At 44.1% G+C, this 15,706-nt stretch overlaps 1 pseudogene; it reads right to left on the bottom strand.

Moving 5' to 3' along the window:
* Positions 1-658: 658 nt before the first annotated feature.
* LOC129819677 (C-type lectin domain family 4 member F-like) lies at positions 659-14,744 on the bottom strand (annotated as a pseudogene).
* Positions 14,745-15,706: the final 962 nt, after the last annotated feature.

The following is a 15,706-nucleotide window of genomic DNA, read 5'->3' as shown; positions in this document are numbered from 1 at the left end:
TCTAAGTCAGAACCGTTCAGAGTAGTGATGTTGGACAGGCGGGCAGGTGCAGGCAGCGATCGGTTGAAGAGCATTCATTTTGTTTTACTTGTATTTAAGAGCAATTGGAGGCCACGGAAGGAGCGTTGTTTGGCATTGAAGCTCGTCTGGAGGGTTGTTAACACAGTGTCCAAAGAAGGGCCAGAAGTATACAGAATGGTGTCGTCTGCGTAGAGGTGGATCAGAGACTCACCAGCAGCAAGAGTGATGGAGGCCACTGTATTCTTGGGGAATTTCAATGCTGCAGACATTTTTTGGAATCTCAAGTGACAATTCTTTATTTTCTACCTTTTGAATATTCATGATACACCACTAGAGAAGTGTACAGTAGGCATTCTGGCATCTCTACTTTTCTAGCCCCTGAACTACTGTAGGTAAGACGACAAGTCTTCTTAATAAATAAACTGCTGAAAAAAACGAATTTTACTTTTGACACTTTATTAATTCAATGGTTTCCTGATGTTTGGACACACACACAATATTTTATTTCGTCAAATGACTAACCTAGAGACAGCACTGATAAGCAGAAATATACATGTACAAAACACACTGAGGATGATGTACAGGTGTAGGATTTTATTTTATCACTCGTTGCTGAGAATTTTCCTGCACCGCAGATATGCTTCATGATTTACATAAATTCATTGAAAACCCACACTAACACACACACTTAACAATATTGCACTTTTCATGTAGCCTAAATTTGGCCAGGTGTCAGCTTAACCACCAATCAAGCAACATTTGATTTATGGACTAAAGTTCAAATCCTGTTGCTGTAACAATACTGGGGAAATTAAGATCCAACACCTGTAGCCTACTGAGAAGTGAAGAGGTGTGAACTGAATGTATCTGACATGTTTTTCATTACACTCAGTTGCGGATTTGGTTTGTTTTACACCACAGCATAAAAAGCATAAAACATGTATGTACAAAGAAAGATGTAAATATCAGCAGTAATCTCCTGTAAACCAGTCACAATACATTTTCTCCTCCTTTTTATCAATGGCAGCAAAAAATACTTTGGTGTTGTTCAGAGACATATTTAAGGAACTGTTGAGTTTCTTTAAGATACTGTTTCACAGGGGCGATTTTGTCTCACATATTCTTCTTTGAGTCTTATTACAGTTGAAATCCGACCACCCGGTATTACCACCCGGTTCCCCCATTCTAGCACAGTCTTCACCCTCGGGATATTCTCCTTTTTCTCCTTTCCAGTCATCAGGCTCCTTCTTACCAAGCCAGAAGCTATGGATTGAAGGATGATAATACATCAGAGGTAGGATCATAATAAGTTTTTGTCTAGGGTGAATGTATTATGATATTGATTTAAACATGCATTCAAACCTTGTGCTTGGATTGAGAGATGAATTGTCCACCCATAACCACTCATTCTCGTTTGTACTGTCCGTCAGCCCAATCCAGAACTTGTCTTCAGCCTTTTTAAGCATTTTTGTAACAATTTTCTGATCTAAGAATTTCTTCACCAGAAACATTGTTTGAAGAATTATGTCAAGATTTATTGTCATTTCTATGTCAGTAGAGGAAAGGAAAAATGTGCATCAAAACAACTGAGAGAATCAATAATAGATTCATACCTGCTCCTCTCGGCTCCCTATGATGACAAGGTGTCCCCCCCTGGTGATACATTCATCCCGACTCTGAACCCAGGTCAGTTTATCAGGGGAGAAGTAATAGCACTTCCCCCATAATACTCCCAGTTTTCAGCACAGTTCCTAGGTTTAGGACAGTCTTTATTCCCTGTGGAGAGAACAGATATACCCAATGCCATTGTCAGTACACTGATCTCTATGCCTACCTATAGTCAAATGCCTTTTGTTCTCATGTTACTGATCGTGTACAATCCATGTGGATATGAGACATACTGTATGATTATTTAACAACTATTCAAGTATGCTATATTGTTGCATCAATGAATAAGGATGGACTAAAAGAAAAATCGACTGCCTCTGAAGTTGACAACTTGATTTGAAGTAGTTTTGAGTTTAACTCAGGATTGCTATCTGAAACAGGTTTTTATCTTAATACAACCTACTATATCTATGAGTAGACGCATTCTCTCATAGTATAATCTCACCTGTGTTTGTAGGGCAAGAGGGTGGATTTTTCTGCTTTCTCAATTCTTCATTTTGTTGCCGAACTGTTGTGAATTAAAGATAATTATGCTTTCGCAGGTTGAAGTTTATTGCCATGAATCCTGCCCTGAAGGCAGAACTGAGCGATTTCTGCTAGATGGGCCACACAAAGCTTATGAAAACAAAGATGAGCTGTTTGGTCTTCATTTAAGCTTTTGGCTAGCAGTGTGGTTAAGGTTAGGGTTAAGGTTAGGTTTAAAATCTGATTTTATGACTCTGGCTGTGCCAGCTGGTGACCGTGCTGCAGAGCTGCCTCCAGGGCAAGAGTCATGACAATAAATGCCAACCTGCATAATTTTCACAGCGTCACATTGGAATCCATACTTCTTGGAATTATCCAACAATTACAAAAGCTGCACTTTTTTCTAATATTATTTCACAAGGATGAAAATGTCACTGGATTCAATGGAAAGGCTGTATTAGTGGCAGACTATACAATTTAATTGGAGGGTCATATCTGTGTCAACACTCACCTGCACGTTCCTTCTCCTGAAGATCTTTGATCTTGTCTTGCAGTTCTTGAAGCTCTCTGTTTTTGATCATTAAAGCTAGTTGCCAAAAGATAACAACTCTGACTCAAGTTCCCTACATCCAACTACATATAAACAACAGTTATATTATTAAACCGATGTGAACATTTTCTTTGTGTGAACTAAACTCACCTGATGTAAGATTTTGATTGTAAGCCGCTTGCAGAATTTGGAGCTCTGTGTTTTTGGTTGGCAGGTTGCTGATATCTGATTGCAAAAAGACATACATGTTAAATTATAGGAATCTGACCCCAACATTCTTCTGCATGATAATGTAATATTAGTTGATTGTGAAAAGTATTACAAATAGCTATTCATTTTATTCACCAACATTTTTATATTGTATCAGTTACGTTGTTACAGAAATTAGACAATGACCTGGCATGAAACATTTATCCATTTGAAGCAGTACTGTGGAGATTTTCCAACTCTTGCGCTAAAAATGTGCCTAGATATTTCTGTATATTCATAGCTCTGGACAAGAGCCTCTATGAATCTGTCTCCGATATAGAGTCTGCTTTAGACTAGCCACCTCCACTATCTAGGTCACTCACACAGGAACCGAGGTCCAATGACAGCACCCATCAGAAGAACACAGAGAGTCACCAGGACCACTTTGACAGGGTCACATCCACCTGCTCTGACCTTTGACCCCTCCTGAGAATCAGGGTCACCAGCTGAGGAGACAGAGAGAATGAATTAAACTGACAACTTATAACACTCGCTACTTGATTTTATTGTATGTTAGAGATGAAGAAAACGTACACTGAGGGTGTTTCTCAAAATGCACACTGTGCTCAGAGCACACAAATTGGAACACAGGAGGGTCAGAGTATAGTCCAAATCAAAGTATGCAAAACGGAGCATGGAGGACACTTCTCAAATGCGTACTCCGTTTGTACATACTTTGAAGCATGCATCGATGCAAACTTCAACAGAAAGTATGCCACGAAATATGACGCAACCATATGACATTTTTTGAGCCGAAGCGAGAAAAAATAAACTCAAATCAGTGAGTCGACCAACAATCCGTAGTGGGCGGAGAGGCGGTCGGGGTGTTGGGCGAAGGCCACGGTGGGGAAGATGGCGGTAAAAGGAAATAAGGAAGAAAGTGCAGCCTATTATTTATTTATTTATTTTATTTCACCTTTATTTAACCAGGTAGGCAAGTTGAGAACAAGTTCTCATTTACAATTGCAACCTGGCCAAGAAAGCAAAGCAGTTCGACACATACAACAACACAGAGTTACACATGGAGTAAACAAACATACAGTCAATAATACTGTAGATGTCACGTTCCTGACCTGTTTTATGTTATTTTTGTATGTGTTTAGATGGTAAGGGCGTGAGTTGGGGTGGAGATTCTATGTTTTGTGTTTCTATGTTTAGGTCGTTTGTAATTAGCCTTATATGGTTCTCAATCAGGGACAGGTGTTTTATGTTTTCCTCTGATTGAGAACCATATATAGGTTGGCTGTTCACACTGTTTGTTTGTGGGTGATTGTCTTCCGTGTCTGTGCACCACACGGGACTGTTTCGTTTGTTCGTTTGATGTAGTATGTTCCTGTTCGTGAGTTCTTCGTGTAGTTATGTAAGTTCCATGTTCAGGTCTGTCTATGTCGTTTTGTTATTTTGTAAATTCTCAAGTTTGTTTAGTTTTCGTCTTGTTTAAATAAAAGTCATGTCGTATCACAACGCTGCGTTTTGGTCAAATCCCTACTCCGGCCAAAGAGGAGGAGGAAAACCGTTACAGTAGAAAAATAAGTCTATATACAATGTGAGCAAGTGAGGTGAGATAAGGGAGGTGAAGGCAAAAAAAGGCCATGGTGGCGAAGTAAATACAATATAGCAAGTAAAACACTGGAATGGTTGATTTGCAGTGGAAGAATGTGCAAAGTACAGAGAAATAATGGGGTGCAAAGGAGCAAAATAAATAAATAAATACAGTAGGGAAAGAGGTAGTTGTTTGGGCTAAATTATAGATGGGCTATGTACAGGTGCAGTAATCTGTGAGCTGCTCTGACAGCTGGTGCTTAAAGCTAGTGAGGGAGATAAGTGTTTCCAGTTTCAGAGATTTTTGTAGTTTGTTCCAGTCATTGGCAGCAGAGAACTGGAAGGAGGCGGCCAAAGGAGGAATTGGTTTTGGGGGTGACCAGAGCGATATACCTGCTGGAGCGCATGCTACAGGTGGGTGCTGCTATGGTGACCAGCGAGCTGAGATAAGGGGGGACTTTACCTAGCAGGGTCTTGTAGATGACCTGGAGCCAGTGGGTTTGGCGACGAGTATGAAGCGAGGGCCAGCTAACGAGAGCGTACAGGTCGCAGTGGTGGGTAGTATATGGGGCTTTAGTGACAAAACGGATGGCACTGTAATAGACTGCATCCAATTTATAGAGTAGGGTATTGGAGGCTATTTTGTAAATGACATCACCGAAGTCGAAAATTGGTAGGATGGTCAGTTTTACAAGGGTATGTTTGGCATCAGGAGTGAAGGATGCTTTGTTGCGGAATAGGAAGCCAATTCTAGATGTAACTTTGGATTGGAGATGTTTGATATGAGTCTGGAAGGAGAGTTTACAGTCTAACCAGACACCTAGGTATTTGTAGTTTTCCACATATTCTAAGTCAGAGCCGTCCAGAGTAGTGATGTTGGACAGGCGGGCAGGTGCAGGCAGCGATCGGTTGAAGAGCATGCATTGAGTTTTACTTGTATTTAAGAGCAATTGGAGGCCACGGAAGGAAAGTTGTATGGCATTGAAGCTCGCCTGGAGGGTTAACACAGTGTCAAAGAAGGGCCAGAAGTATACAGAATGGTGTCGTCTGCGTAGAGGTGGATCAGAGACTCACCAGCAGCAAGAGCGACATCATTGATGTATACAGAGAAGAGAGTCGGTCCAAGAATTGAACCCTGTGACACCCCCATAGAGACTGGCAGAGGCCCGGACAACAGACCCTCCGATTTGACACACTGAACTCTATCAGAGAAGTAGTTGGTGAACCAGGCGAGGCAATCATTTGAGAAACCAAGGCTGTCGAGTCTGCCGATGAGGATGTGGTGATTGACAGAGTCGACAACCTTGGCCAGGTCAATGAACACAGCTGCACAGTATTGTTAACCGCTGCACAGCAGTTAAGATATCGTTAAGGACCTTGAGCGTGGCTGAGGTGCACACATGACCAGCTCTGAAACCAGATTGCATAGCGGAGAAGGTATGGTGGGATTCGAAATAGTCGGTAATCTGTTTGTTGACTTGGCTTTCGAAGACCTTAGAAAGGCAGGGTAGGATAGATATAGGTCTGTAGCAGTTTGGGTCAAGAGTGTCCCCCCCTTTGAAGAGGGGGATGACCGCAGCTGCTTTCCAATCTTTGGAAATCTCAGACGACACGAAAGAGAGGTTGAACAGGCTAGTAATAGGGGTGGCAACAATTTCAGCAGATCATTTTAGAAAGAAAGGATCCAGATTGTCTTGCCCGGCTGATTTGTAGGGATCCAGATTTTGCCGCTCTTTCAGAACATCAGCTGACTGGATTTGGGAGAAGGAGAAATGGGGAAGGCTTGGGCGAGTAGCTGTGGGGGGTGCAGTGCTGTTGACCGGGGTAGGGGTAACCAGGTGGAAAGCATGGCCAGCCGTAGAAAAATGCTTATTGAAATTCTCAATTATAGTGGATTTATCGGTGGTGACAGTGTTTCCTATCTTCAGTGCAGTGGGCAGCTGAGAGGAGGTGTTCTTATTCTCCATGGACTTTACAGTGTCCCAGAACTTTTTTGAGTTTGTGTTGCAGGAAGCAAATTTCTGCTTGAAAAAGCTAGCCTTGGCTTTTTTTAAATTTATTATTATTATTTTTTTTTAATTTTATCCCCTTTTCTCCCCAATTTTCGTGGTATCCAATCGCTAGTAATTACTATCTTGTCTCATCGCTACAACTCCCTTACGGGCTCGGGAGAGACGAAGGTCGAAAGTCATGCGTCCTCCGAAGCACAACCCAACCAAACCGCACTGCTTCTTTAACACAGCGCGCCTCCAACCCGGAAGCCAGCCGCACCAATGTGTCGGAGGAAACACCGTGCACCTGGCCCCCTTGGTTAGCACGCACTGCGCCCAGCCCGCCACAGGAGTCGCTGGAGCGCGATGAGACAAGGAAATCCCTACCGGCCAAACCCTCCCTTACCCGGACGACGCTAGGCCAATTGTGCGTCGCCCCACGGACCTCCCGGTCGCGGCCGGCTGCGACAGAGCCTGGGGGCGAACCCAGAGACTCTGGTGGCGCAGTTAGCACTGCGATGCAGTGCTCTAGACCACTGCGCCACCCGGGAGGCCCTAGCCTTGGCTTTTCTAACTGCCTGTGTATATTGGTTTCTAACTTCCCTGAAAAGTTGCATATCACGGGGGATGTTCGATGCTAATGCAGAACACCATAGGGTATTTTTGTGTTGGATAAGGGCAGTCAGGTCTGGAGAGAACCAAGGGCTATATTTGTTCCTGGTTCTAAATTTCTTGAATGGGGCATGCTTATTTAAGATGGTGAGTAAGGCTTTTTTTTTTTTAATAACCAGGCGTCCTCTACTGACGGGATGAGATCAATATCCTTCCAGGATACCCGGGCCAGGTTGATTAGAAAGGCCTGCTCGCTGAAGTGTTTTAGAGAGCGTTTGACAGTGATGAGGGGAGGTCGTTTGACCGCAGACCCATTACGGATGCAGGCAATAAGGCAGTGATCGCTGAGATCTTGGTTGAAAACAGCAGAGGTGTATTTAGAGGGCAAGTTGGTTAGGATGATATCTATGAGGGTGCCCGTGTTTACGGCTTTGGGGTGGTACCTGGTAGGTTCATTGATAATTTGTGTGAGATTGAGGGCATCAAGCTTAGATTGTAGGATGGCTGGGGTGTTAAGCATGTTCCAGTTTAGGTCGCCTAGCAGCACGAGCTCTGAAGATCGATGGGGGCCAATCAGTTCACATATGGTGTCCATAGCACAGCTAGGGGCAGAGGGTGGTCTATAGCAGGCGGCAACAGTGAGAAACTTGTTTTTAGAGAGGTGGAAGTAGAAGTTCAAATTATTTGGGTACAGACATGGATAGTAGGACAGAACTCTGCAGGTTATCTTTGCAGTAGATTGCAACACCGCTCCCTTTGGCCGTTCTATCTTGTCTGAAAATGTTGTAGTTAGAGATGAAAATGTCAGAATTTTTGGTGGTCTTCCTAAGCCAGGATTCAGACACGGCTAGAACATCCGGGTTGGCAGAGTGTGCTAAAGCAGTGAATAAAACAAACTTCTGAAAAAACATGGAGTGGGGGATTACACAGGCCTTCTGAAAGATCTCGTGAAGGAGAAGATGGACAAGATAAAAAGGAGAGAGGTGAATATGGAATGGAGGATCACACAGACCTTTTGGAAGAGCTTGAGGAGGAAATGGGACAGGAGGAGAGTGAGGATCAATTTAAATGTGGCGGCAGGTGCAGTGATGACTGCTGCGTAGAAGTTGAGTGAAGAGGGAAGTAGTGGTGAGGAAGGTAGGCGACAAGTGCAAAAACAGGGATACCTGCTCCAGTAGTTCAGAGATGGAACTTGTTGAGAATGAGGAGATTGCGGAGTTCAGGCTTCGTCCCAAGGCTGATAAGGATGATTTTGGCCCAGTGGGGGTGAGATATATTTTTTTTATTTAACTAGGCAAGTCCATCAAGAACAAATTCTTATTTACAATGACAGCCTACACCAGCTAAACCCTAAACAGGATGACACTGGGCCAATTGTGCGCCACCCTATGGTACTCCCGATCACAGCTGGTTGTGATACAGCCCAGAATCGAACCAGGGTCTGTAGTGACACCTCTAGCACTGTGATGCAGTGCCTTAGACCTCTTCCCCACTGGGGAGCCTTGTTATTTGGTTGATCTATATGTGGTGTCAGGTTGGGTGGAGGGGAGGTTGGGGACTGTTGAGTTGGTGAAAGTAACTCAGAATGGACTCATGATGATTTATCATGTTTCCTCCCCCCAGAGGGAGAGGGCGCTCCGGATTACGAGATTAGGGACAAGAATTGTGCCGTGCTTTGTTCTCTGGAGCAAGGAGCCGTCGAAAGGAGTGATAACGAGAGTGGCATTAAGTGTTGAGGAGGAGCAGTTGAAATGGAAGATTCCCAGTGTCTGTGACACCCGCCACTTGATGAGACGTAGATACGGTGGGCAAACGGAGAAGACATTGTCTGTCATGCTGAGTTTTGATGCAGAGTCGTTACCAGATAAGGTCAATGTAGGAAGTGTCAGTTATCAAGTGAGAGTTTGTTACGAGAATATTACTGTGTTTTAGCTGTCATGTTTATGGGCATACTGCAGCAGTGTGTAGGAGGGACATGCCCAGATGTGAGAAGTGTGCAGGAGGGCATGAGACGAAGGAATGTGTGGTATCGGTGGAGAAAGTTGTGTTAGTTGTGAGGATGATCATGGGGATGGAGATCGGAGGTTGTCCGGTGAGAGAAAGGCAGATTGAGGTTGCCAGGGTTAGAATAGAACAGAAAGTGTTGTATGCCTAAGCAGTGAAGAGAGTGGTAGAGGAAGATGGGTACAGGGTGGGAGCATTCCTGGGAGTAGGTGGAGATCAAGAGTGATGGGACGAATAGGTGCTTCAGTACGGTGGGCTTTTTAGCATTTATAACCATGGTTAACTGTACCGCAGAAATGAATCGAAAGACACAGAAAATAGTTGTGGCAGCGGCAGAGAAGTACTTGGGATTGCTCACCTGCTCTTTCTATGACATAGACTGACCAGGTGAATCCAGGTGAAAACTATGACCCAGTATTGCTGTCACTTGTTAAATCCACCAATCAGTGTAGATGAAGGGGAGGAGACAGGTTAAAGAAGGATTTTTAAGCCTTGAGACAGTTGTGACATGGATTGTGTGTGCCATTCAGAGGGTGAATGGGCAGGAGAAAATATTTAAGTGCCTTTGAACGGGGTATGGTCGTAGGTGCCAGGCGCACCGGTTTGAGTGTGTCAAGAACTGCAACACTGCTGGGTTTTTCAAGCTCAACAGTTTCTTGTGTGTATCAAGAATGGCCCACCACCCAAAGGACATCCAGCCAACTTGACACTACATTGGAGTCAACATGGGCCAGCATCCCTGTGGACATTTTCAACACCTTGTAGAGTCCATGTACCGACAAATTGAGGCAGTTCTGATGGCAAAAGGGGGTGCAACTCAATATTAGGAAGGTGTGCCTCATGTTTTGGACACTCAGTGTATGACTCGTAGGAACAAGGAACATGGTTTTTGACAAATGCTAAAATAGAATCTGTTCTGCATCTTGTAAACGTTTTTTCCACCCATATGTAGGAAACTTCCTCATTGTTTTGCCTAGCTTGCACTTTGCACTGACTTCATCTGACCCACACACTCACCCACACACACACCTACCCACACACACACACACACACACACACACACACACATACATACCATTAGTGTCGGTAGATGGCTGGTTGCGTCCGGCTTTGGGAATTGAGATTTCAGAGTACGTGGCATCCTTCGCTGTGGATGCTGTTGCTGGAATGCAACCATGAAAGTGTGAGCACAAGACAAAACTCCTCTCATCACATTGGCTGTTCCTGAACCAGCATTTTTAACACTCAGTTTATTCGTTTTTGTTTTTAGCACTTTGGTCCTGTTTTCACAAGTATGCGGTTAAATTCTGTACAAACTCAAAACAGATCATGTAAAAGGCTGTTGTTTCAAAACTTTAAGCACATTTTCAATTGACGGGGCCCAAGCCCACCTGTTTGACCTCTTTGATAGGGCCCAAGCCCCATCAAAAGTACAACACACAAAATCATACTGTAACCTTTTCACCAAACCTGATCACTGTTTCATATAGAAATACCTTTCATATAAAGTCATTGCCTTTCACAACGCAATGCTCACAATACTTTTCGTATGATTCTCTTTTCATTTGTTCAAATACATTTGACCATCACTTAATCCAACTGGGCTGAATGGCCAACCACTTACCCGGTTGGTAAACCTATGAATTTTAAACTGGTTTGTCCACTATCAATGGATTTTGAGAACTACAAAAATAAAATGTGTGTTTGTAAAGTATAAACATCTAAATGACATGTATGATGCGTGATAACCATACATAATGACTACTAGTTAATGCTAATTGATTTCAACATGGAGCAGGAAAGACAGCAAGGGAGAGGTGGAAATCAAAGAGCTCATGGACAAGGGGCTTGTTAGAGAGGTGGGCTTGGGCCCCATCAAAGAGGTCAAAGCGTTGGTTTTGGGCCCCATCAAAGAGGTCAAACAGGTGGGCATGGGCCCCATCAAAGAGGTCAAAGAGATGGGCTTGGGCCCCATCAAAGAGGTCAAACAGGTGGGCTTGGGCCCCATCAAAGAGGTCAAAGGGGTGGGCTTGGGCCCTGTCAAAGAGGTCAAACAGGAGGGCTTGGGCCCCATCAAAGAGGTCAAAGGGGTGGGCTTGGGCCCTGTCAAAGAGGTCAAAGGGGTGGGCTTGGGCCCTGTCAAAGAGGTCAAAGGGGTGGGCTTGGGCCCCATCAAAGAGGTCAAACAGGTGGGCTTGGGCCCCATCAAAGAGGTCAAAGGGGTGGGCTTGGGCCCTGTCAAAGAGGTCAAAGGGGTGGGCTTGGGCCCTGTCAAAGAGGTGGGCTTGGGCCCCATCAAAGAGGTCAAACAGGTGGGCTTGGGCCCCATCAAAGAGGTCAAAGGGGTGGGCTTGGGCCCTGTCAAAGAGGTCAAAGGGGTGGGCTTGGGCCCTGTCAAAGAGGTCAAACAGGAGGGCTTGGGCCCCATCAAAGAGGTCAAAGGGGTGGGCTTGGGCCCTGTCAAAGAGGTGGGCTTGGGCCCCATCAAAGAGGTCAAACAGGTGGGCTTGGGCCCCATCAAAGAGGTCAAAGGGGTGGGCTTGGGCCCTGTCAAAGAGGTCAAAGGGGTGGGCTTGGGCCCTGTCAAAGAGGTCAAACAGGTGGGCTTGGGCCCCATCAAAGAGGTCAAAGGGGTGGGCTTGGGCCCCATCAAAGAGGTCAAAGGGGTGGGCTTGGGCCCTGTCAAAGAGGTCAAACAGGTGGGCTTGGGCGCCATCAAAGAGGTCAAAGGGGTGGGCTTGGGCCCTGTCAAAGAGGTCAAACAGGTGGGCTTGGGCCCCATCAAAGAGGTCAAAGGGGTGGGCTTGGGCCCCATCAAAGAGGTCAAACAGGTGGGCTTGGGCCCCATCAAAGAGGTCAAACAGGTGGGCTTGGGCCCTGTCAAAGAGGTCAAACAGGTGGGCTTGGGCCCTGTCAAAGAGGTGGGACTGGGCCCTGTCAAAGAGGTGGACAGACGGCAGGGAACTGTTGTGTCTAATGAAATCAGGGCCATCGTCGTTGAACATGAGTTGAACAGGGGCCTTACCATGGCAGAGCTGACAGATTAGTTTACCCCAATCTGAAACTGTCAATTTGATCCTGAGAAAATTTCACCAAGAAAACCCGGTAAGTCTGGAAGATATGCACTATGCTTTACCTTTACATTTACAGTAAATTACATATTGTAATGCATATAAATTCACAAAACATGTTACAGTATGATCTATTGACAGTATAATCTGTTCTACCCTCAGAACCGACAGAAGACCCCGTGGTGGTGGCCGTGTGCTGACTGACCAGCAGGAGTGGGCAGTGGTGGAAATGGTGAGGGCCAGGAATGACATACGGCTGTCCGAAATAAAGCAGGCCATTGAGGAGAAAGATGACACCTTTGCCAATGTGACATCCATCAGCCTACCAACAATGTCCCACCTTTTGAAGAGGCACCAGGTATCTATGAAACACATTTACCTGATGCCTTTTGAGAAAAACAACAACTGGGTGAAACAACTACAGGCCAAGTATGTTCAGGTACAGCACTATATACAGTAGTACTGTTACTAATGGATGCACATGCTACATCACAATATCATAGTGTAACTATACTGTAAAAAGAACCCAAAATATATTTTAGAGGGTGATGGTGCTTGATGCTGCTGTGAAGTGGGCGTCAACCTGGACAAAACTCAGCGCCGTGGGCGGAAACTCATCGTCCAACGGGCAACCGTCCAAGTGCCTGGACAATGTGGGGGAAACATCTCCATGTACGCAGCTATTTCTGAGGATGGTGTGGTAGGATGTAGGGCATTACTTGGATCCTACAACGCTGCACATCTCATTGTGTTTCTCAATGAAATTGAGCAGGCCTGTCAAGGTGAAGGGGTACCTATGTCACTGAGTGTGACAATGTCAGGTTCCACCCTGCAGAGGTGGTTCAGGCATGGTTTTGGGCCCATCCCCAATTCGTGACCCTATACTCTTCTTTCCACAACCCTATTGAGGAATCTTTTTCAGCATGGAGGTGGAAGCTGTACGATCGCCATCCCCATGAGCGAGCCACCCTACTTCTAGCCATGAATGAGGCATTCGACGACATCAATGCAGACCAATGTCAAGCTTGGATTAGCCATGTCAAAAGGTTTTTCCTGCGGTGCATGAATAATGATGACATTCACTGTGATGTGGATGAGAATTTATGGCCAAATGCTCAAGACAGGCTTCATGCAAACTAATGCGTGCTAAACCTTATCTTTTATTTTCATTCATTTCATTAATTAATTTCATTTACAACTATATCTGAAAAACATTTCTTTTGCATGAATGATTGTAGAGGATGTCTTCATTGATCACACCTTTGATTACACATTGGATAGATATTAAGGAAAATATAGAATGTGTTAATTTTGTTGGGTCATTTAAGTGTATTGCCTAATGTGAAAACTGTAATTTACAGTACTGTAGCATTTTACTTTCAGCACTTCTGAGGACGATTTGAAACATGCATCTTGCATTGTTTTCTATTGGATTAACTGGTAGTTAAGACAACTAAATAGAAAATATGTTTAATATGTTACGGTGATTAAACCAATGTTCTCATTACATTTTACAAGAAACATATTTTGAATCAGTGGTTGTGTGGTGAGAGATGTTTACAATCCAAATGAACGCACAATGACAGGTTGAGTGAAAGACTGGCTGAGTTACAAGTGTGACCAGTTTAGAGTATTGTACTAAGAGTTGTGAAAATGTACCAGATACTTGTGAAAATTTGACCAAAGCGACAAAGTGAAACTGTAATGTATAATTATCAGCACAGATCACTGATAAGGCATGAAGCGTGCATGAAGTGTTGCATGCAAACCAGCTAACAAATATGTTTCCTGCAAACCCTTTGAATTGTAGTCTCTAGTCCCGTGTAGCTCAGTTGGTAGAGCATGGCGCTTGCAACGCCAGGGTTGTGGGTTCGATTCCCACGGGGGGCCAGTACAAAAAGTATGAATGTATGTACTTGTAAGTCGCTCTGGATAAGAGCGTCTGTTAAATGTAAATGTCTAAAATCTCTGTGATGCAAGTCATTTTTGTCCTTGGGAACATGTTTTGAAATAGGGTATTGTCATATAAAGTCAGTGTAGTATAAATATAATTTTAAAGTGGCCATCTGGGTATTTTTTGGTAAACAGCTGAGGGATGGGGCTGGAGAAATGTAACCACTCAAGTTCATAGACGGAGCTATGGTAGCGAGGACGGACCATCCATGACCATGAGATAAAAATGATAACCATGATTTATACAATTACATTGTATACAAACAATAGCGTAAAACAAGCTTACATTTGTCTGATGGGGTAATACAGTTGAACTAAGCTGATGAGGTGTTTCTAAGTAATATTCTTCAAGAATCAACAGCTATATAGCATTCATTTCAAAAACAGATCCTAGATTGCCCTAGAGTATAGATATATATTGGCAGATAGAGGAAGCTTTTTGTTGACCATTCTGCACATCCTGAGCATACAGCATGTCTATAAAAATAGATTTTAGTTTAGAACATACCACCATCTTTTCCTTCAGTCCTTTGGTGTTTTTTGAACTTCACATCAGCGTGGACTATTCCTTCAGACATACTGATCTAAACACTCATACCATCAACCCAAATAGACACTTATAACGTCAACCCAAATAGACACTTATTTTATATGATGGGGACTGAGGGAGGGACTCTGTGTTGAAAAAAAACAGTTGCTCAATGACAGGACTTCTCTTTTCTGGTTTGTAATAATACAACAACAAAAAAATAGCTTTTCTATCTTCAAGAATAACTAATTGGAACACAAAAGCACTAATTTTACATGGTAGAGATAAAAACACAGTAAACAGAAGGCACAGTATGTGTGGATGGATGGTGTGGTGTGTGTTTTTTGGTGTTTGGGAAAGTGTGGCGTTGAGTGAGAAAGGAAATGGTTGCATATCCCAGAACCAATGTATTGCTGTGAGCGAGGGTGTGAGAGAGCTTTCAATGTTGTTCAGATGAGGGATATACATTTTATAATGAATTATACATCTTATTTATTGTCCTTTCATGGTGGAACAGCATTTACAAATAAATGATACGTCTAATTTATGATCCTATATTGATGGAACGGTCCACAACCCTAGACACCCACCTGAACGACCCAGATACTAAGGAGAATGTAACGATTGTCTATTTCGTCCTCCTCATCGGACGAGGAGAGGCGAGAAGGATCGGACCAATATGCAGAGTGGTTCGTGCTCATGATGATTTATTAAAACCGAAACTGAACACTGAAATACAAAACAATAAACGAAGTGCAGAAAACCGAAACAGTACCGTGTGGTGAAAACACTAACACGGTAGACAAACACCCACAAAACACACGTGAAACCGAAACAGTACCGTCTCCACCCTCTCCGAGTTGGGCATCTCCGGCGCGGCCCACGCATGGATTGCGTCCTACCTGACAGGTCGCTCCTACCAGGTGGCGTGGCGAGAATCTGTCTCCGCACCACGTGCTCTCACCACTGCTGTCCCCCAGGGCTCTGTTCTAGGCCCTCTCCTATTCTCGCTATACACCAAGTCACTTGGCTCTGTCATATCCTCACATGG

Source organism: Salvelinus fontinalis, chromosome 22 (assembly GCF_029448725.1).
Source record: "Salvelinus fontinalis isolate EN_2023a chromosome 22, ASM2944872v1, whole genome shotgun sequence".
NCBI classification, from domain to species: Eukaryota; Metazoa; Chordata; class Actinopteri; order Salmoniformes; family Salmonidae; genus Salvelinus; species Salvelinus fontinalis.
The sequence above is the reverse complement of the archived record's forward strand: the minus strand, read 5'-3'. Positions and strand labels throughout refer to the sequence as shown.